Source organism: Artibeus jamaicensis, unplaced genomic scaffold, assembly GCF_021234435.1.
Source record: "Artibeus jamaicensis isolate MK-2021 breed Jamaican fruit bat unplaced genomic scaffold, CSHL_Jam_final scaffold_537, whole genome shotgun sequence".
Lineage (NCBI taxonomy): Eukaryota > Metazoa > Chordata > Mammalia > Chiroptera > Phyllostomidae > Artibeus > Artibeus jamaicensis.
The window spans coordinates 9,873,818-9,898,582 of NW_026522047.1; positions in this window are offsets into that span (position 1 = coordinate 9,873,818).

The window sequence follows — 24,765 nt, forward strand, 5'->3', positions numbered from 1 at the left end:
AGAAAGGAAAAAAGGACTCCTGGACACGGAGAAGTGTGGTGATCGCAGGGGAGAGAGGAGTATACTGGGGATAAATTGTAATGGGAAAATACAAAAAAAAACTTGCAAAAAATAAAAGGCAACCTAAGAATGGCTTCATGCTTCCATAATTTGAGGGGAGACTTCCATCCAGTTTTAGTATAAATGCCCTACACAGAAGTCCTGAAATGTCCTATGGCAGAGAAAAACTTAACTAAATTCTTAAATTTAAAATCATAGCAAAACCCAGGGCACACTTTAACATGTTAATTTATGAAAATCAAATATTTCTAAAAATATGTTTTATCCTACATACATAGGCAACATTCAAAATATTTTGAGAAGTATTTCCCTAGATGTTCACTAAAATTGATTGATGCTTCCTTGTAATTTCATCACCTCTCATATTCCTTCAAGTCAAGAGAACAAAACAGGTGCTATTTAACTGCTCTGAAAGTTTTTAAAAGCCAGTTGGAGTGACCCATCTTTGTAATATGATGCATAGCTAATAACTCAATAAACATTGAGTTTCATTATAGTCTTACGTCTGTGAGCACAGAACCACAGTCATTTGTCTGTGTTACAAAACAGAAAGCAAAAAGCTCACTTGGACATTGTCAAGAGAATAAAAAAAGAAGAGGCTGACTTGGGAAAACTATGTGTTCATGCTCTGTTTCCAAATGCAATGCTATAATCTTACATTGAAAATCTCCTTTGGCTACAGTTTTTCCTACATATGAACTATAATATAACATCTTTACTGTCTTTGTTAATGATATGTGTTGCTCATTTTCCAAAGCAAGCCACTTAGGAAAGAAAAAAATATATTTGAATTTTTTTTAAACTAGGCAGCCTTTTTTGAAATGGTTATTTATAAAAAGTGACCTAATTTTTTTCTTAAATATATTATAATATCTAAGAACCACTACTGGTTTCATCATGGTATCCTGAATAACTGAGCAGACTGAATCTTTCAGTTTGTTGGATGTTTTTTACCTCCGGGAGAGAAATTATAATTGTCATATTTTGCAACTTTTACATGCAATTAATAGTTATTTAAAACATACATATCAGGTAATATATAAGATTGTGTCACAGCATAGAATTCTGTAGTACTATACATCATATTAGATAAAATGATGCATATTCCATATCACACTTTTTCATGTTAATTTTTACTAAATGCAAGACCACCATTTCCAGTTAGAAACAAACAACAACATAATTGAATGTTGACTTTTGAAAAGATCACTGGTCTCATCTGGACTTACCCAGGCACTGATTGTCCGCTGTGAGTCCGTAGCTTGCTCTGTTTGTCTTGGCTGGTCTTTCTCACTTGCTTGGAGAACATTTGTTCTAGGCTTTTTAGGAGACTAAGAGTAGGTTAGAAAACCAGTGAGCTTTCTTCTAATCAGTGTCCGTCACACCTTTCACCAGGCCAGCTCAGGCTAGTAGTTCCTAAGATAATACCGTGGTTCCAAGACCACGTGGATGTCTCTTGAAGCAAATCTTTAATTAAGCTACTCGAATCCCTTAGTAACAGAAAGGGCAAATAAAATTTGTTATATCAAATTACACTCCCACACACTTACTACCATAGAAAGAAAAGAAAACTCTGCTGCTCTCTGAATCTCCTGTACAGCTAATATTGATTACATTTTACCAAAGTCAAATAGACAAGGAAGCTCTTATTCAAGATTTAACTCAACTCCGCTGAAGTGGTAGTTAAGGGTCGCTTTTTTAAGGGCTGGGGAAAGCAAGCAGAAGAATACTACAGAACATACGGTGGAGGGGTTGGTTGATCATGAGTGGGTGCAGCACTTGGCATTGTTTCCGAGTTTGCACGTGCTTCTGTCTGCGATTAGCACGTGTTTGCCGCTCAGCACCTGGGGAAGGTCGGCTCCCGCCTCCCACATAGACTGGAGATGGGGCTTCTATAATATTTTTCTCAATAATTACATTTCAAAGGACTAGCTCTCAGGTCCTTAGGAAAGATATTTCTTGGGTTTTAAACCTGGTGAAAGGAGATTTATATACATTTCAAATGGGAGACAGAGAAAAATTCTGGAATGATGAGTCATCTAAAGTATACCTTCAAAAAAGGGAAGTCAGGGGTCTACAGTCAGACAAAACTTACCTAAGCTGTAGCCTTCCTGAGGGGAATGCTCGGGTCATTTTGGTCACTGAATATTTCATTCACCCAATGACATTTTAGTCTCAAAGGTCTCCCTTCATTATATGACATGTTAAATTTTAATTATATCACTTTAAAAGCAATTCATTTCATCTTCATTTTCATGCTCAATAATTATATATATAATTTTCTAAGTCCACTAAGATATTTTAAATATAATTTTATTAAGTATATATTTATATTTCTACATATAAATATGTATTTTAATGTTGCATAAATATTATAGGCAAAGTAAAATTATTTTAAAGTTTTATAGTTACTTTGTGTTGTTAAGTGGCCTTTTAAATTAATTACAGTAAGCGGGGAGAAACCTACTTTACTTCATTGGATGTTTTTATCCTGGAGTAAATTAGCCAGCACTTTAACCATCGCATGCCATTTCTTATAACTGGAATAACAATTTATCCTTGTGAACAAACTTGTAGAAGAAAGAAGCATTTGCCACTTAGACTTGACTCATGAATAAGATTCCGTTAAGGGAAAAGAGAAGTGGCTTTTTCTTCCTCACTTCCTTACCTAGAAACCAGCTCCACGAACATAAGTGAAATTTTATAAAGAGAGACATATTTTAAGACAAGTATGAAACATTCCAACTGTAAAGGTGAACTTTCTAGAGAACAGTGAGCAGAGAAAAGCAATGATTTTAACGGGAAGCAGTTAGGGGCTGGTTTGTGTTCTTAACATACATTGCATTTTCATAAAATTGTACCATCTTTCTCTGCACAGCACAAGAGCGTTTTATCATAACAAAAGGTGATTCTTTTCCAGCTCAGCGGGAAATAAGCAATGGGGGAAATTTTGTTAGAATGCACAGTGATAAAAAATTCAGCTCAGTTATGTTTTATAAATGTACAAGTTAAAAGAAACTTTCATATAAATGTACTGACCTTCAAAACAATAACATCATACGTAAAACAACTACCTGCTGTTTATGTACCATGGGGCTTTGATATATAAATGTGTGTGTATATACATATACATACATATGTATATGTGTATGTATATGTATATATGTATATATACATATACACACACAGACACCAATATAATATAATACATATAATGTATGGATTCGTGCAATTGGTGAAGTACCATCTTAGAAATAAAATAGGTCTCTAAGTTTAAAAAAATCAGTGAACAAATAATTTTCAAATCCATGTCATCCACTCTCAGGTCTTCAGAGTTATGGCATCGTCCCTCCTTTTTAGGCCTCTAACAGCTGAACTGGCCACAGGCAGCCATCCAGCTTCCTGAGCAGACTCATCGGGAGTCTGTGAACCAGCCCTTACATCACACCACAAGACGTGATCAGCACCAGTGAGGCAGTGAGATGCAGCCAATCCATCAGCATTGTGTCGCGTTAGCTGCGACCCAGCACTGTAAGGCCCTGAAGATGGATGCACTTGGATCACACTAACACCTGCTGAAGACGAGTTGGAACAAGGTGAACGGGGGAAAGCATGAAGAAACGGAAATTCCTGAGCAGCTCGAAAAGACTGTATCAGAGCTTGAAGGTATTATTGGTCGAAGTACGGAACGTATTCTGGTGTATTGTAAATACCCTTATTCCTTTTTACATTTGATGCGTTGATAACTCTGCTACAAGAGTAAGAAATAGCAACCTGACAAGCACACCTTTCTTTATTTTATTTCATGGTCGTACTAACATTTACATCATATAATCCAAGGCAATAGAAACAATTTTCTTCTAATGTTGAGTAACTGTGGTTATCAGATGAAGCTTCAAGTACAATATAACTTTTCTGTGATTCAGCTATTTCTTAATTCTTACATATTTTTAAGTGTCGTGTCAGGGAAAAAGATCTTTAAACAACAATCCAAAGCAACCTCTCTTCTATAAACTATCCCTGGTAAAATAAAACTATTAATTCTTCTGTGAGCTAAAGAAGAATTCTTTAGTGGTTCAAGGTGAGTCTTGTCATTCTGTCTTCTCATCCTGCCTCAGGACGTAAAGCGAATGCCACAATAATACAACCATGGATGTCCTGAGTCTTCCCAGAGGCTGATAGTGGGTGACACAGAACGTCAGGGACAGCTCTGGGCCTCACTCAGCACCACCCAAGAAATGGGGGGAGGGAAGTAGAGAGATAAAAAAGGTTTCTTCAATAACTCTCCTTAAACACATACACGTATTTCTGTAATAAAAGGGAAAGGTTTCATACACCAAGAGTGCAATGTATTTTGATTGAAATTTCTCTGATTGTTAAATATTTCAGGAGAATTATATTTAAATATTGCAATAACATGTTACTGTTTCAATGAGATATCTTATTCTAATGTATTTTAATAATGACAAGTTTAAGAAATTGGTTCTTATATGTTTATTTAACAAAAGAAACAGAAAACTAATATTCATTGAACTTGGCAATCTATGAGGTGATTTTCATGCCATTTTGCATTTGTATTTATATTCAGAAATAATTGGACACATATTTTCAAATATGATAATTATATAAGGAATATGTAAATAGGAAAATTGAGTTTTCAGATATAGTTTGAAAAAGTAGTTGCTATGTTAATTTGGGGGTAGCAACATGACATGATAACTATTTCAAATTTGACAGTCTTTATTAAAATTATGATCAAAGAATTTGAAATTATGTAGCAAAGAAGAGGCCTCACACATTTTTAACATAAACAAGATAATGGTCAGAGAACTCTAGATTAATTCCACATGTCCATGTAAGTTGACCCAATTGACTGTATTGCATTTCACGGATATAAATTTTTTAAAAATCTGGCTGAACACAACACATACAAACAACAATACAATGCATCAAAATGTTTGCCCAATACAAAAGGTAAAATTCCTAGCATGATATCTTCTTGCCCAATAGAAAAGATAGGATGCTTTAAATTACAGCTGCTTATGACTATTTAAGAAAAGTGAATTTCTCCATTGAGTCATCTAATTTATTTTTAACCTGTGGGTTTGTAGGAAAAAAATATATTAAGTACTTTGATTTAAATGTGAAAAATAAATAGATGCTTATAAAGCAAAGTATCAAAGTATTATATAAATACCTAAAGTTCTTAATAGTAATTGGTAAATCCATCTATTCATTTATTTTTATAAAGATACTTTTTAGCCCTGGCTGGCATAGCTCAGTGGATTGAGCATGGGCTGTGAACCAAAAGGTCACAGGTTTGATTCCCAGTCAGGGCACATGCTTGGGTTTCGGGCCAGATCCCCAGTAGGGGGCCATACCAGAGGCAACCACACATTGATGTTTCTCTCTCTCTTTCTCCCTCCCTTCCCCTCTCTAAAAATAAATAAATAAATAAATTCTAAAAAGATATGGATTTAAAAAAAAATACTTGTTAAACTCCAATTATTTGTTAGCCCCCTGCTGGACACTAGGGACTCAAAGACAGAAGAATGAGGCTGTAAGCTCTGTGATGACTCGAAAAGATACGCCTCTTTCCCGTTGGTGTGTGCGCGTGCCTGTGTGCACTGAGCTTGTCCTTATTCTCTGACACCACAACACGAGCAAGGCTTATCTTGTGTATTTGCTACCCAGTCCTAAAATTAGCATTCCTCCCAAGTGCCCACATTTTTTATTTAAATAATAGCATTAAAAATCAAGATCTGGGCTTTAGGCCTGCTGATGGCTACTGGGGTGTCGTTTCTTTCAGCGGCACTCAGCTGACAGAGTGAAAAACCATGTGTGTATAGACTAAGGTTTGTATACGTACACATAGCTGGACCTACTTCCTTATGTAACCAACCAGAAGCGTATCAAGTTAGAAAATGAGTTTTTACGGATGTCCCGTCTAATCCAACACCATCCACATCATTCACCACTTCCCGATTCCTAAATCGCCGGCCACTACTTATCTTTAACGCCTATGGTCTTGCTATTCCAGACTGTCAGGTACTTGTAGCCACGTAGCCTTTTTAGACTGTCTTCTTCCAGGTAGCAATATGTTATGAATTTTAAATGAAACTGGGGAACAATGGCTGAGTCGTCCGGTGAGGTTACTTTTTGTTTTATAAGAAATGACTAAAATATCTTCTAAAGTCACTACACTGTTTGTGCTCCTCCAGAATCCATGGAGTTTACTGCCGCTCCATGTTCTTGTCAGCGTTTGGTGCTGTTGCTGTTTGGATTTCCTAGACATTCTAAGTGCATAGGGATGTTTCGTTATACTTGGCAATTTCCTATGACATATGATATTGACTTTTCTTATGCATATTTGCTACCTGTGTATCTTCTTTACTGAGTTGTCTGGTCAGATCTCTTGCCCATTTTAATTGTATTTTTGTTTATTATTAATTTTTAAGTGCTCATCACATATATATTTAATCTTTACTGTGTTTTTTCCAGTACCATTTAGTCCCCTTATACATCCTCCTCCAGCAATCTCCACCCTCTTGGATATGCCTATCATTTTTTAAAAACATTTTATTTTTAGAGAGAGGGGGAGAGAGAGAGAGGGAAACGTCAATGTGTGGCCATCCTTGGTGTGCCCCCTACTGGAGTCCTGCTGGCCTGGGCCCTGACTGGGAATGGAACAGGCCACCTTCTGCTTCACAGTCCGGTGCTCAATCCACTGAGCCACACCAGCCAGGGCAGGATGGAGAGAAGACATATCACATTATAATTACTGTTTTCTATGCTATATTTTCTAGCATTATCTTCTACTTTTAGCAGTCTTGTTTATGAAGATACTCTCTCCAAGAGAAAATGTAATTCCGTGGCAATTTCTTAGCTTTGAAAAAATGTTTCAATTAATAATCCATAGGATCTACAATCATAACAGTCATGGCAAAAGTCACTACTTCAAACATGCATGTTATTCATCTAGAAATAATACTTTGATATATTTGAATTCTGCCCACACCCACCATGTCAAAACTAAATTTAATGGCACATGGAATTTTGTATTTTACTTAATCTATCTTTTAACAATACCCAAGCATTCAAATAAAGAAATTTATTATTTACATGCTATAAGCAAATGTTCACCCTAAATAATGAAATGTTACACGTGAATAACAAACTATTAAAAATACTTCAAATGCAGATAATTTGATATAGGGAAGAACAAAAAAGAATCACTTGCCACTCCACATTCTAACAGAATGACTACAGTTGAACCACGGACGAGAGCTGACCCTCATGGGGCTGGAAGTCTGCTCATAGCTTCAGACTCCACAGGCAGGTCTGTGCACTGCAGACGCGGCCACCCTGCCGAGAGACCTGTGTTTTTCCTGTGGAGGGAATCTGCACCAGGAAGTGCAAAAACGCTCTTCTTAACCCATGGTTGGTATCACCTGTGGATGGAAGCTCCAAAGGCAAAAAAAGTACATGCATCTTCTTGTTTCACCTCGGTCCTGGGTATCATTTTATACTGTCAATTTATTAACAGTATTAATAATGTAGAAGTTCACACTACTTGAAAAAAAATTTTCCAATGCTTCTGTCCAACATACTTTTCTATATTTATATATCAAATATATATTTTGTTTATTAAATTACAGTGTTTTAGGTTTTTTCTTATAATCAACTGCCAATAAAGCAACTAGTCTTTTGAACAGTTAGAATGTGATCAATTCAATAATGAATAACCCCTTTCTAAGGGAAATAAAAATAACTATGATAATTTACTAAATAATTCTTTTGATTTATTATTAAACATCTAATTAGAATATGGTCTCTACAAATTACAAGATTTAGCAACAGTGCAAATTTTATTATGAAATAATATATCACTAATTGAATGTGAATTAGACCATATATTCCAATTACTATCTTTCATGCTACATACAAAATACTCATGGGTTATGAGTGTAACATTAAAACTTCATTAAATGAGACTTAAAATCTATTAAAACACAGATATATATGCATTTGTCTCAATATCACTAACAACCACACTAATTTTATATCATTAATTTTTATGGACTTTCTAAAGCAGGAAATTTAAGCCTAGGTATTCGTTAGATATGAGCCTTTAATTTTGTTTTCTCCCAAAATAAAAGCATATTTACAGTTTTGATTATACTCACAAAATGAAGAATATATAGTTATTGGGTAAAACAATTTTGCACAATTGCAAAACGCATAAAAAGACCAACATTGCTAAAAATATTAACACTTAAACATAATAAAATAATTACTGTTTTGTATTGGTGTGCATCTTTATAATTTTGTTTTGTGTCTATAATTTTTAACCAGATAAGATCAATGTATCGATGCTGTATGCTGACCACCACACTATATGAAAAGATGGGAACATCTTGTAAAATTAGTTCAACATATTAAAAAGTTACAGTTTTAAGTTTGTAAATACATGTTATCACAAATTCTAAATATGAGTGAGTATACTGGTCCTGGCTGGATAGTTCTGTTGGTCAGAAGGTCATCTTAATAGGCCAGGGTTGAGGGTTCAATTCCTGATCAGAGCTCATACAAGAATCAACCAATGAATGCATAGATAAGTGGAATAATAAATCAATGCCTCTCTCTCTCTCTCAAATCAACTTTTTTAAAAAGGAGTGAACTGAAACTGATACATAATACTGACACTATTAGTAAGCTTCGGGCTATTAATTTTCTGTGCCAATTAACTTTTTTTCTCTGTACAGATATTTTGTGTTTTTTTTATTTTGACCTCCTTGAGTTTTATTTTCTATTCTAATCTGTCTTTACATCCCTTTACACCTTCTATATTTCATGTCACTCATGACTATCCAACTGCACCAAAGCTAATTAAATGTTTATATTTAATTTTTCCTGTATGTTATAATTTCATTTTAAATGCATACTTTAAATTAATTCACATTTTATTTCTGTTAGAAAACATAACAATTAATGTAGTATTTCATATACTGTATATTAGACAATATATTTTTCTTTAACAATCCATTTCGGTGGCCTGGATGGTGAAAATTGCAAACTAAGAGATAGATAAGAGTCTTACGTGCTGAACTAAGTCATTCCCAAGCATTAACTTTATTTTTGGTCGTGAACTCACAGACAGTACAGATGATCCCATCGCAAAACATATTTTGATACTGATGGAAACACTTTCAAATCAGAAAATGATCGGCGAATTGCATTAATACTTTTGAAATCTCAGTATTAGCAGTACCTTAGTATTTGTTGCCCCTTCCGTTCACAAGGCCCTTGATAAAAGACTCGCGTGTCCAGTCTCCTGTCACATCTGGGTGGCAAGGACTCAGACTCCTTTTACATAGGGGTCAATTGCAATACTTTTACTGGTGCAATAAACTAGCCATAGATTAAAATTGGGTAGGCAATGCATGGTAAGCTAATATCTCTTAAAATAGCACATTTGTATTTTCCCCGTATAACTAATTTTTTAAAGTTCCATTTTATGATTTTTTAGGGATATTTCATTTCACCAAATCCTGCAGTGTAATATCTTCTTAGTTTCCACAATGTGTGTCAATAAAAGTAATAACTGAAAATATTATACTTGGAGATTCTAATAATGACAACAGCTAGTCAATATGTATCTCTGAAAAATAAAATTTGTCCCTGATATTCACAGTACATTTCGTCCCTCTGGCAAAAATTTTTTTTAAGATTTTGTGAAACCTCTTTTATTAAAATAGAAAATACAAAGTATTTGAGAAGTTATTAAAATGACAAAAATGTTATTTTTAAATTGAATGACTTTATTATTTGCAAAAGACATTTTCAAACGAAGTTGGAGCAAATTAGCAGCCATTTATTCACTTTGTTTTGGAGACCATAAAATATATATATGTATGTTTTCCACACAATGATATTTTATATATACCTACAGACACACATTCATTCAGACATGTGCATATCTGTATATTTGTTATATTTCTTTTATTCTATGACTTCTTCTCTATGTATTCAACATGTGATTTCTCATAACAGCAAGTTAGATATGAAAAGGCAGAAAACAAACTTGAATATTCCAAGTCTTCATTTATATGTAGGTTCCGATAGCATTGAAGAGATTCACAGTGAATTTAAAAGCAATTAACACCCCCCTTCCCCTTTCTTGAAGGTGTGTAAAAAGGTTGATTATGAAAAAAAATCTTCCAGAAACTGGAAGAGGGGAAGCAGGAAGCAACATCACTTTGTATAAAATTCTGAAATAATGTTTCTAGTAATAGTAGATTGTTTTTAGTAGTAATCTTGCCAACTGTGTTAACTTTTTCTATGTATACAACTAATCTATACTTTTATTACCTGTTAACAGAAAATACTAGATAAAAAGACATTCAAAACTAGTATATTTGGCTCCCAAAGAAATATATCTAACAAACTATATGATAGTTTGTTATCTGCCAGATATCACGATGTATCTGCTACTGATGAATGAGGCTTTCTTTTTAAATGACTTTGATTTCTAGTCGGTGAGCCTCTTTCTGTTTTTGTTGTTGTGACTGTTACTATTTTATATAATTTTTACTCTTACTGTTAGTTTTCCCATGAAGGTCAATGGCTTTATAAAAGTGGCTTCAGGCTTTCCTCTTTGCCTGTAATCATAACAAGGCAGATTCACCAACAGCTCAAAATTGTTATAAAAGCCTAAATCTTTATATGTGTTAACGTATGTTCGAATATGTTACTGGAGCCTTCTTCTCCAGAGCTTGTCCTATATCAGCTTGCATATTTTTATTTGGTTTCCATGAACTGCACTGTTTCTAGAATTTGTGGTTATTCTTTTATATTTCAAGAGATTGGCCTATGTACTTTTAAGTTACTTTCTTTATCCAACATCTTATTAGTAATAATAGAAAGGAGTGTCATCTCTTATGCTACCATTTTGTCAAAACAATAAAGCCTCTTTTATCTTTCTCTTTTGTAAAATAATTCAATATTTATCTCAATATTACTCTACCAACATAATACAAGGTCCAGCTATGTTTTTTTTTCTGTAAAAGACCATATGCAAACATTGTAGGCTTTGCAGCCTGCCTAGTCTGTTTTGCGCTACTCAGCTTGGTCACTGTTCTGCAAAAGCACTCCCAGACAATATATAAGGAAATGCACATGACCATTTTCCAGTAAAAATGATTTACAAAACTAAGTGGTGTGGTGGATTTGGCTTGGGGACAGCAGTTGGTTGATTCTTGATGCAGTGCATTTCATAACAATTTACAGAACCCGAAATGCACTATAGAAATGACTGATTTTTCTGCTCTTTCTTAGGAAATGTTCTCTAATTACTTTACTTTAATACTGTGCCTGTATCACTCATGCAGTGTGTTACCTCATTCTGTAAAATCACATCTATTGTACTTCTGGAAGAAAAGTACTCCATGAGTTCATTTTATGATCCCCCTTGCTGCTTATTGGTATTTTGCTTAGAATTAAGATTCGCCTTATTGTGGAGAACTAAGTATATCTGCACACGTTTTCAATGAAAAAAAAAACATCACAGTAACCATACATTTTGGACACAGAGAAAGATCCCTAAATTTAATCACTGAAATATTGAGACCTAAGAACAAGATTATTCATTTTGCCACCCTAGTAATAATGTTCTTAGGATTATTTATGTGAAAGCAGAGTAGTACTAACGCATGTTGAACTTACGTGTCTTAAAGCAGAAGACCTCTCTTGCAATTTACCTTGTAATGACTTTATGGCCAGCTAAAATTGTAGAAATGTTAAAAATGAGTAATAGCTAGACACATTGAATGTGAATAGGAAATTTGATATAATTAAATGTCAAGTAAATCTGTGTGTGTACCATTTTAGGGGTCACAATTATTCTATAGAAATCAATTGTTATTATCAACAGTTACCTTGCCCTCATACTTCCAATTCTTTTCACTGTAATTTCCTTTTCCCTTTTAAAAATATTTGTAACAAACTCTTATTTGATTTTTTAAAATTAAAGATGTATTATGTGGTCAATTTCTATGATCCTACTAAATGTGAAAGATTAAAAACAAAATCCACTTGTAACCAGGAGGATGAGTGAATGTGTGTGCAACAGGATGGGAACCTGGGAGTTCACAACTGAGGTCCAGTTGGAAAGAAAGGGTCACCTTCTCTCACACTCTAAACTGAGGATCCGAGTCATCTCCTCCAGAACTGCAAAGGAGGCATCCGGGAGTCGAATAAAAAACTCCGTTGTAAAAAATGTTAGCTAATTCTATTTTAATCTACAAACAGAATTGTTTCTTCTTGTGAATAACTACGGTTTTCATGAAGGATGTATAGTGCTTTCTTTTCTTTTTCCCAAATGATCTCTTAAAATCCCACTTTAGCCTTAGAGTATTACACCACCTTCCAGATGTACGGCATTGTCTTTCAGATCTTAATTACTAAAGCAGGGCAAGTGCATTTAAAAGATAAATTCATTGTTTTACTGAAAGAGTATGTATAGTTTTAACACTAATAAAAAAACAAATCAATTTCGGTCAAAGCGAGTGTGGATACAGAAAATTAATGTGTTGTTAATTTTAATGTGACGATAAAATTCAAGAACCTGAGTTTCCTATGAATATTTGGGTATAATTTCTATATTGATTCAGTCTGAATGTTCTTGATCAAAGTGAGGGTTTGGCTGCCACCACCACAGAGAAGGCAAACTCTAGAGGCAGTGGCTGGCAAGAAAGGAAAGAGGTTTCTATTCAGATGCTGTTTGATTGGAGAGAATGGCAGGCTCTTGTCTCAAAGCTCATCTCCTCGGGAAAGTCCCGGTCAAGTTCAGCTGTTCATAGCAAGGCCCAAACAAAGGCAGTGTCCAGATTTCCCGTTCCCAACTGAAGCACCATCCTTTGGTACCTTCAGGCAGCTGCTAAATGGTCGCTCAGCTAGCTTTGCTTTTCCTTGGCTACTGACCAGCTTCAGGCTCCCAGTCGGGAAACCCTCATGTGGGAGCCCACACTGCCATTGGCCATGTGGATTCTAGGGCCACAAAGGTCCATGAACACACCATCCAGTGCATTCACCAGGTGTGGGCAGTGAGAGAGAGAGACTCCTTCCTGAAGGCCACGTGGCCCATGGAGAGGACGGGCCAGTGCAGTCACTGCCAAAGTGCAGGTTCCGAGCAGCCAGCAACAAGTAGGAGTGAAGTGTTTCTTTGTTCCCCTGGACCAATGAACTTCCCAGACTTTTGTGCATTTTGGTGGGTCCACCTCCCAGTGAGTTCCTTCTTTTTCCAGGCTACACTAACAATTTTTTTTTTGTCAATACCTGCCCCCTGCTGCTATTTTAGCATCTATGGCAAGTGTGCCTACCTGCCTTCCCCTGGCCCTACCCCCAAATCTGCTACTAAAAGGGGGTAGAGGAGCTTTCTTCTCTATCTAATTTTCATGCTCGCTTGTGCACACTCAGTGTAAGAAGCTCCCCCTGCCCCCGTTTTGGTTGGGGGCTGGGGAGCTCCCCTGCTGCTCCATCAGCTCTGCACAGGCCCCATGCTCTGGTCCCTGCGTGCTGTCATATGCCCACACTCCAATCCACAGACACAGAGTGAGCAAACAAAAAGCCTAAGTAAAGGGACCCGAGAAACCCCACATAGCCTCTCAGACAGCACGAGAATTACCTCTGTGGTAGAGGTGGGCATCTGCAGGTAGGAGCAGGACCTCTGTCCTGGGCTTGGAGTGTTTGTAAGGCATGTGCTTGGCCACTCCGCAATGTGGCCTCGAAGTCCCTCAGCAGTACAACCTGGCATTGTGAAAACCAGTGGCCTTGCCATGGTCCTGGTGGATTGCCCAGGTATTCTTTAACTGGCTGAGTGCCATGCCCTCAGCTTTCGAACCTCCATCGCCCAGGGGTGTGGCTCTGTGCACAAGTAGCTCCCAAGTCCCATTCCCATGGCCCCGCTCCACTCCCCCGAGGGGCCCCTCTTGTTCCCAGCCCTCATCCTCCCCCCCCCCCCCAGAGCTGCTACAAGCCAGAGCCCCCTTAGCAGTCAGGACAGGCTGCCCATCAGTACCATGAACACTAGAAGTTGGTAGGATTCTCAAGAAGAAAAGGCGATCGTGCAGAGAAGAACCCAGCACCGTACTGAGGGGAATAGCTCACTGTTACGTGATAGGAGTGGAAATCCCTATCTGTCACAGAAAAGCAAGTACTAAATGGTTTTAGAGAAATTTTAAAGAATATTTTCCACAGAAGTATCATCTTTGAACATAGCTGTGGGAAATTGGTTTTATACAATAGTTAAGAAAATGGCATGGATAATTACACGAGCATCGTTATTTTATCATACTGTCCTTTCAGACTATAATTAATAGCTTTTTATAACCACCCCATAACTGTTAATTTGTAGAGTTAAGTATGCATTTGCATCAATTGAACATAGCATATACACAGGTTTTACTCTTCTAAAAATAAAATCTTAAACATTACCCTCCTTCAGGTCATCTTTTAAATTTGGCAGGACATATAGTTTCATTTATCAAGTAATTATGACAAATATATATATTTTTTCATCCCATGGACTGTTCCTGTTGCAGGTGATATTTGGTATAGGCATAGTTTTAAATTTTGAAATAAGAAAATGAGTGTTTTTCCTCCCAAGGATACAGAACTTTCTTGAGTCCACTGAGCCACTGCCATGTTGAAAGAGCTTTCTAGTCCAATAGAAATTATAACTGATCATTCTGGAGGATAATTCTGAATAGAACTTTGGTGAAATTTGTCACTCACTTATGTATTGCAGCTCCTACTACTGTTCCTTAGAGTGAATGACAATCAATGACTAATACACCAAGGGCAGAGCAGAGCTGGGGAGGCGGAGGAAGAACAGAGGTTCATGAGTGCACCACTTTTATTCATGATGCCTAAGGGGGCAGTGTGGCTCTGTTAAATGACAACTGCCCTGGCTGGTGTGGCTCAATGGATTGAGTGCTGGCCTGCGAACCAAAAGGTTTTTGGTTTGATTCCTGGTCTAGGGCTTTGGGTCTGGGCACATACTTGGGTTGTATGCCATGTCCCCAGTAGGGGGCGCTCAAAAGGAAACCACATACTGATGTTTTTCTCCCCCACTTTCTCCCTCCCTTCCCCTCTCTAAAGATGAAATAAATGAAATCTGTATCTTAAAAATAAAATAAACTACAACTCCTTCTGTTACAGAGCAGACCCAGGGTGGGGGGCAATATACTATTGATACAGGGTGCAGCCAAAGTGGGGGGCAAAAAAAAGATTTGAGGTGGTGTCCAGAATTCAAGGTGTATAGGAATATTGGAGAGACATATAAGATGTCCTCACCACCACCACCCCCAGGGGGAAGAGACAAATAGAGCCAGGGCCATTGAGAGCTGTTTTGCATAGCAACAGTTTTGCAGCTAACCTCTGGAATGATTATTTAACATATCTATAACCTTTAACTGTTTTCATAGATATGTTAAATAGCTGTGGCCAGGTTTTGAGCCAGGGAGAAGGGAGTGGCTTCCACTGAGGATGTAACTAGGAGCTGCACTCCTGAGTGAGAGTGCCTGTGTGAGAGCTTGGAAAAGATTGGCTCCAGGACATGAGGGGATAACTGCCCAGGTGAGGAGAGGGCCACATGGTTTGGGGCAGAGTGAGGACCCCTCTTGGTGAGGTGAAAGAGGGAGCCATGTGGTTTCGGCAGAGTGCAGACCCCCTCTTTCCCAGATGAAAGGGAAAGCCACATAGCTTTGCCAGAATGGAGATCCCTGCAGCCAGGTAAAGAAGAAAGACACATGCTTTTGGTGGAGTGTGGACCCCTGCAGCTTTGGTAGAAGAGGCCCACATGGCTTTGGGGTGCCCCCTTTCTCCATGTGGCCTGGAAAGCAGGAGAGACTTTGACTGGAACTGCTGGGTACAAAGAACTCTTGCCAGTGGACCATGAGAAGGTGCCACATGACTGGATTAATGAGAGATCCTGACTACACGGTGATACAGCTGATGGTGCCAGCGGCCTGAAACATAGACGTGTGCTCTTTTCCTGATTTACGGTACCTGGAGTTGGGACAGTGGGAGAAGCAGGAGCTGTGTGTGTGTAGGTGTATACCCTAAAGGACTTTGATATTTTAGTGGAGGCGTTAGGCCTGAATAGCATTAAATAAACATTTTGTTTCCTTTTCACAAATCTCTGGCATTGAGAGATGTTTTTCCAATTGGCAACAGACAGAAGAGCCCAGTAAATATTAGTATTTTGCCCTTGGGAGGGGCCCCTGTTGTGTAGCAGTTTTTGGCATCCCTAGGTGGGCCAAATACCGTCCCCTCTCGCAGACCTCTTGTTTGGTAACACTATTACTGAATGGACCTACCCTTGTGCTCCAGGGGTCCCCCACCCTGTACTAGGTTTGCCTTGCCCACTACCAGAGAAAGATGTTTCTTAATGTCAGAGATTGGTGAAACGGAAAGGAATTATTTGTTTAAAGAGTTATACAAACTTAAGAGTATTAACTTAATGTCTTCATTGAGATCCCAGAGTTCTTTAGAATACCCACAAATGCACAGTCCTTCCTTCCCCCTCTGCCCAGTCTGGGGTACCGTATCTCAGAAAAAGAAATAGAATTCCATGGTTCTTCTCTGCTCAAGCCATGTGGTTCCCAAAAGCCCCCACATGGCTGCCAAGCCTGGGTTTAAATCCCAGCACCAGTCTTCCTCTGCTGCACCATTTCTGACTCCTCCCACAATTGGCTGCAGCTGCCAGCATTCCCCAATTTTTTCCAGCTTTACTGGGCTGCAAGTTAAGTCCAGGCAGGTGTGGCCCCGTGGTGTCCAGCCAATCATCTCCAAGCTCTTAAGCAGGCTCTGTAACCAGGGAGAGTTGCCTCCCAGTCTCCCTGGCTCAAAGCAAGGCCACAGCTGTTTAACACATCTATGCAACCAGTTAAAGGTTATAGATATGTTAAACGACTGTTTTAGAGGTTATCTGCAAAACTGTTGCTATTCAAAACAACTCTCATTAGCCCTGCTCCATGCATACCATCCCCCAGCTCAGATTTGTGGGAGTGAGGACATTCTATGTATATTTTTTCTATTTCCTGGACACCCTGAGTTCTGGACCCCATTACAAATTCCTATTTGGGGCCCCCCTGTCTTCACCCTGTTATAATCACAGTCTGCAGCACGTGTCAGAACACAAGGAAAACTAAGCCCCTATGTTACTGAACAGAGGTTTGAGGGAGGGGCAATACAATATTTGGCCCACCTAGGGATGCCAAAAACTGCTACAGAACAACAGGGGCTCCTCCCAAGGACAGAATGCTAATATCTACTGGGCTCTTCTGTCTGCCTCCAATTAGAAAGACATCTCTCAATGCCAGAGATTTGTGAAAAGGAAACAAAATGTTTATTTAATGCTATTTAGGCCTAACGCCTCCACTAAAATATCAAAGTCCTTTAGGGTATACGCCTACACACACACACAGCTCTCCCTTCTCACACTGTCCCAACTCCAGGTACCGTAAATCAGGAAAAGAGCACACATCTGTTTTTCAGGCCGCTGGCACCACAGTGACACCACTGTGCAGGCAGGATCTCTAACTAATCCAAAGTCATGTGGTACCCTCTCACAGTTCACTGGCAAGAGTTCTTTGTACCCAGCAGTTCCAGTCAAAGTCTCTCCTACTTTCCAGGCCACTCGGCCAAAGGGGGCACCCCAAAGCCATGTGGGCCTCTTCTACTAAAGCTGCAGGGGTCCACACTCCACCAAAAGCATGTGTTTTCCTTCTTCACCTGGCTGCAGGGATCTCCATTCTGGCAAAGCTGCGTGGTTTTCCCTTCCACCTGGGATCGCGGGGGTCTGCACTCTGCCAAAACCACGTGGCTCCCTCTTTCACCTGGCCAAGAGGGGACTCTTACTTTGCTGAAACTGCATGGCTCTCCCCTACATGACTGCAGGGGTCTGCACTCTGGCCAAAACCACATGGCTTTCCTTCCTCTTCACCTTGGCAAGACCAGGTCTTAACTCTGCTGAAACCGCGTGGCTCTCCTCAATGGCTGCCACGTCTGGGATTAAATCTCCACACCCATACTCCTTTGCAGCCCCATTTCCTACTCCTCCCACAATCAGTTACACCTGCCAGGACTCTCATACCTTACCAGCTTTACTGGGCTGCCATCATTAGTCTGGGCAGGTACGGCCCCATGGCGTGGAACCAATCAACTCCAAGCTCATACGCAGGCTCTGTAACTTGGGGGGACCTGCCCCCAGTTACATCTTGGGGGAAATCTCTTCATCCCCCTAGCTCTAAGCCTGGCTACAGCCATTTAACATGTCCAAGTGACCCGCCAAAGCCTATAGATATGTTAAATGACCATGCCATGGATTAGCTACAAGGCTGTGGCTGTACAAAATAACCTTGCATGTTCCTGCTCCATGTGTCCCTTCCCCCAACTCACACCTGTGGGGGGAAGGGGTGAGGACATCTTATATGTCTCTCCAATATTCCTATACACTTTGAGTCCTGGACATCATTCCAAATCTTTTTTGCCCCCTACCTTGGCTGCACCCTGTATCACCTACCCTAAATGGGTTAAAAATTCACTTATCTGAAGAGAGAGCTAATTGCTGCTGATAAATAAAAGGGAGTATCTTCAACAATTCAGTACAATTAATTCCATTTTGAAATTCCATAGAGAGATATTCATGAGATTATATGATTAAAAATAGAGAATATAGATAGGATAAGAAGCTCAGGTTTAACATTTTATAAGGCCTTGGCCACCACGAACAAAAAGACCTATATATAATTACAGATGGTCACAGAGAAAGCAATGACTGTATTTAAAAAAATTAAATACTCTACAATCCAGCACATTCCTCAGTGACAACAGTCTGATAAAACAGAAGAATTTAGGACTATGCAGGGGATGTGGAGAGGGAACCAAAGGTTAGGGAAGCTCCATGACCCCTTTCTAGTCCAAGAGAGAGTGATTCATGCCGCATATTATGTACGCATATTAGTACAAAAATGTTTCTTTGATAATTTTTTTAGGAAAGCAAAACATTAACTTATACAGGATGGAGCAAAAGTAGGTTTACAGTTGTTTGCATGGAGCAAAATACAATAAATAATAAGTAATAATACCACGGGTGAACTGTGTGTCTTGCATATTCACAACTTGTAAACCTACTTTTGCTTCACCTTGTGTATTAAAATTTTTGTAATATATTTTAAAGAGTGGAATGCATGCTCTAATCAATGAGGAGCTCAGTAATTAAAGTTAAAAATGTATAATAATCATAGCTCAAGGTGAAAACCATTTGATTAAACACAAGCAGAGAAGGGCAAATGAGATAGGGCTCAGAATGGGAACTTAAATTTTTCTTATGTGAGAAAAGCTAAAGATTTTATTGACTATTTTCCTGAAAGTGTGATACCTCATCCCTGTCTCTAATAAAAATCTCTCTGAACAGCAATTCAACATGTCTTAGATGTGAGCACTCAGAAACTTTTAAAATAAACTATGATTTAGGTTTCTAGCATGTGATCAGCCTGGATGTATAAGGCTGACTACATTTTGATGCAATGCTATTTCAAAACCTAAAGAAAAGAAATGAAAAGTAAAATATCAATATTATATAAGTAATGCACATGTCAGATCTAATATGATGGCTGCTTTATGGGAATTTCTGGTTCAATAAAACCTTTTCATGTTTAATTATAACTTGAGCCTTTAAAATGCTCTTGTTCTTTTTTTGCAGGCAACACAAAACCTTGTGTGGTATAACCTATCTTCTTATATCAAGCAGATAATTTAGACTACAGTGACTTGCACTTTTATCGTATATGTTATTTGTTAGATACATTAGAGAAAGATAATGTCTATATACATATCTATATTCTGAACATGTGAATGACTATTTTTATATATAGTCACATGCATTTACACAAATGAACACATTTGAATATCTTCTATCATTTACCTATTTATCTACATATATATGTGGTTATATGTTTATTCTGGAGATTTAAAAAATACTACATGAATTAGCTTTAAAAACTCTAACTCTTTAAATCTAGTGTTATTTTTAACATCATAACAGAAGAATCATCTTGATTTAATAACAGCAAAGTTTCTTTAATGCTTGTTATTAATGATTATATAATTGTTAAGTTAGTTGAGAGAAAAGCTGTGGAAGATGAGCAGAGGTCACAATACTGAAGTTTACATTTTTAATAAAGAATGCAAAAATGCTAAAAGGGAAGGGGTTTGGGAATGACAATATGCAAGGATAAGAAATCACCATATTAGTAACAGCCCTGACTGTACTTTATTTTGGACATTACATGAGGTGAAAATGTCACAGTGTAGATTCATATGACAGTATATAGATAGATAGATAAATAGGTAGATAGATAGATATGCAGACATCTATGACCCAGATGTATTTGTTTAAAGTAGTCAATGTATTGTGGGAGGCATAGGTTTATATGGTATAGGTCTTGAGAATATTGTACAATTTCTCGTTGTACGTTGGTGTCTATTGAGAAAGATCCATTAGAGCAGAGACTACAGAGAGTAAACAGTGATTTCCTCTTATCAGAAAACTTTCTGCTTTCCCCCATATATCAAAAGTTACCAAGGTAATTCGAAATCAGATCAGTCTAACACATAGGTTTCTGGAAGATTAGAGTTGATCTTTTTTCTTGATTGCTGCTTGGGGATAATTTATAATATATATAAAATCCGAAATAGGGAATTACGAGTATATGTGTCATCTCTTACCCATAAGGTAAAGATTAAGATGATATAAATCCATCAGGGAAAAGATGGAAAAGTTTAATTTCAAACTCACCGAATTAACTGTATCCAGGTTATACAAAACACCAGGTGAGGAAGCAGACCAGCACATCAGCCAGTATTGTGCTTCCCCTGTGTGCAGTCACTTCAAACAGCTGTGGAGTGTTTGTGAGTTCTTGTCTATAGATAAAAAACAAAGCAACATCCAAGGGGAAGAGAATGAAAGCAATTAAAAGCACAATGGAAGAGCAATTCTGAGATCTCCTTAGCTATTTATTCCAGTGTTAGAGAAGATCTTACTCAATTAAATAATGTATATCAATTCCATCTCTGTAGCCACCTGCCAAACAGGAAAAGTGAACCAAAAATAATTTCTTTAAATGCACCATTTTATTACAAAATTTTCTCCCCCCCCCACATTTTTACTGTTGTTCAAGTATAGTTGTCTCCAATTTTCTGAGGAATTAAAAAATGCATTATTTATTTTAAAAGATTTAAAATATTGTAGAAGTAGACAGGAATTATTTTTTTGATCTATGGAATCCTTAAAAGTTAAAAAAAATGAGACTGTCGGCTGACCAAGAGAAGTAGCATCAGCAAAGACCACTACAAGAGAGAATAATGTGACTGGAAGAAATAGAACCTCCTAGAGTCCCATGGGAAGGGCTCTTTGGGGAACTAGTGAGTTATAAATTTACTTAAAGAGCCAGCTCCATGTGTTTGTTAAACGAGGACATTTTGTGTGTGTGTGTGTGTGTGTGTGTGTGTGTGTGAAATGTTCAGCCAAGAGAGTATGGTCAGAAAAGAAGGCAAATCCCAACACTGGAGTGTTCTATATCACAAAATAAACATTTCCATACATTTAGTGTTAGTTTAATGGGTTGTTAATTGCTCTGTTCCCCTAAATTCTTATTTATTTCTGTGTCATTTTCCTCCAAGTATCAATCACTTCATGAGCCATTTAATTCCATGTGTCCATACCCCTCTTCCCATTAATTCAGCCTTTATAAAACAATCACTCAAGTGCAGAAAGATAAATACAGATGCATTTTTGAGGAACTCATTCTCTCCTCCTGAAGGTTTAGTTAAATGTGAGCCTGGGAAAGTAAAGAAAAAAGCACAGGGTGACAGAAACTTGAGAACAAAACAAAACAAAACAAAAACCCGAAATTGATACACAGAGCTCTGGGTGTAGGAAACAGCAGATGGATCTCTCCCAAAGACGAAGCAGCCCAGTGGACAAAAATTATTAGCAAGCTATTTTAGGACATTGTACTGTATCTTTCTTTAAATAAAACAGTGTCTCCCTGTTTTGGAGAACTCAGGCCTTGTGAAAAATAAGTAGGATAATTAGATATCATATATGGTTCACCCAAACATTCAGGAAACACATTGGTGACTGGGGTAAAACTGAATGACATGTGAATGTCCCAGAAGTCTAAAAGCCTCCCTTCTCCATGCTGATAATGAACTTAAGTGGTGTATGGCTTTGTTAAATAAATAATAATTTTTGTTAAATAAGAATCATCATATGTTAGTATTTTCTTCGTATCTCTGGAAAACTTTTCTTCTAATGTGTGCATATAAGGATGCTGGAAAGGAAGAAAATGCCAAATAAATAAAATTATGGTGAGCTGAAACATGCTTTTAAAGTGCAGGTTTCAAATTTTAAAAAATGATAACAAACTCAGCTTACAAAAGATTCTGACTGTGAGAAAATTAAAAAGTTCAGTAAGTCAATAGTAAGCATGCAACTAGTATGAAATCTCAAATAAACTTATAGTATTAGGGCAACAACTAATACTTTAGAGGAACAATTTTCAACCTTTTTTATATCATGGAAACATAATCTAATTACTAAATTTCTACAGCCCATTAAAAAATAATTTTTGTCAATCTGACAAAAATAGGTATAATTTTGATTCATTCCCACCAGACAGTTATTTTTTGTTGGATGTTGTCATTTTTTTTTATTTGACAACCTAAGTAAGAAGGTCAGCGCACCTGACTAAATAGTCAGGTACTTCATATTTTCAAAATTCTTGCAGCACACCAGTTCACAATCACTGGTTTAGGGTACGGGGTAGTGTAGTGGAGCAATGTGTTACAGAAATATAAAGCCATATTTTAATTACAAAGGGTTTATAATTCAATCTAACAACACAGTGCCATATAAGAATGTAAATGAATGAGTAATTACTGTGTGTAATTTTGTCTTCGAGTCATAAATTTCATATTTTTCTTACTGTTATGATTTCAAAACATGGAAAAGAGAATTGAAACTTTATTTCATATTAGTGTTGGTCTTCTAAAGACCATTAGCAAGGACCAAAGGAGCACATATTTCTGTGTGCAAGCATCTGTCTTATTCAGGTTGCTATGGCCACATACTATAAACTAGGTAGCTTATAAACACTGGGAACAGATTTCTCAGTTCTGAAAACTGGAAATCCAAGATGATAGTACCAACAAGGTCAGGATTTGGTGTGGACCTTTTTCTGGATTCATATTGGCTGCCGTGTTCTATCCGCCCATAGCACAGAGCGTGGAGAAGCAAGATCTTGTGTGACTCTTACAAAAGCCAGCCATATGGCTCCACCGTCATGACCTCATCAATCCTAATTACTTACCAAAGACCCACCTCTTACTACCATCACATTGAAGGGTTGGGTTTTGACCTGAATTGGGGGGAGCACACAAAAAACCAAAGCCTATAACAGGATCTCTCCACATTCTCATAAAAGTGACTAGAACATAGGGGTTGGGGTGGCAGATAGATTACAACAGAGAGAATAGCAATTGGCTGTATCCATTTAGGCCATCATCTTAAGTGACATGTACTGAGAAGTGCACCTTCCTGAGGTACTGACTAATTATTATTCTTACAATTATGGACTAAGTAGGATGTTTATGTATGAACTGGGCACATATATAGTCTATAATTATGGAATAAAATAAATTAAATGATGTAATAAATAATATTCATTGTGAAAGATGCTACTATCAGGATAATTATGTTTTAGTTAGTAATCAGGACCTCTTAAAGAATAGAATATCTAAGGCCACAAAATTACTTATACCTGAAAACAACAAGGCATTAATTCTTATGTTTCCCAGAAAATATGTATTAAGGGCATTCTTAGTCTGTATTCTGTGAAAACTCATGTCTACAAAGAAATGGAGAAGATATACAACCTATCCTCAAAGAATAAAGAACTCTTGAATGTAGATTGATTGAAAATTAACATGTTATATTAAATGAAGTAACAATTCTAATTCTAGTAGCTTTCCTTCCTTTTTTCCTATCCTGTGTTTTTGGTATTGGATTTCAATTTTTAAATAATTAAACACATGAAACCTGATGGAGTCTCTAAATAATGGCATATTCTCTTTCCCTCTCCAACATAAGCCATACCACAGCACCCTCTTCTTAAAATGTATTGGCATTATCACATATACAAGTATTGTAACTATTTTTCCTCTCACTTGAATTCCAAACCAAACCATGTAACAAAGGATGAGTAAGGAAGATCTTGTCTATTTTGTTTTTGTTGTTGAATCTTCATTGCCTGACCCATAAAAAGTTCCCAAAGTAATTCTTGAATAAATGTCTTTTAACAGCAGTTGGTACAATATGCCACTTCTAGTACATTCTTCAAGTCCCCCGAAATCACTTCAATGATGTCTTTGTTTTTGTTTTCTTTTCTAGGTCCCACCAAGTGCATGCATGCACTTTGCCTACTGACATAATAAACTATTTTAGAAGACAACCTACTTTAAATATTTTAAATTTAGCAAGTTTAATTTTTTGGATGATTGTAAAATTTTTAAACCATCTGGAAATCAGTAGAATATTTTTAAAGAGTCAATTATCCAATTTCTAAAATAATATTAAAA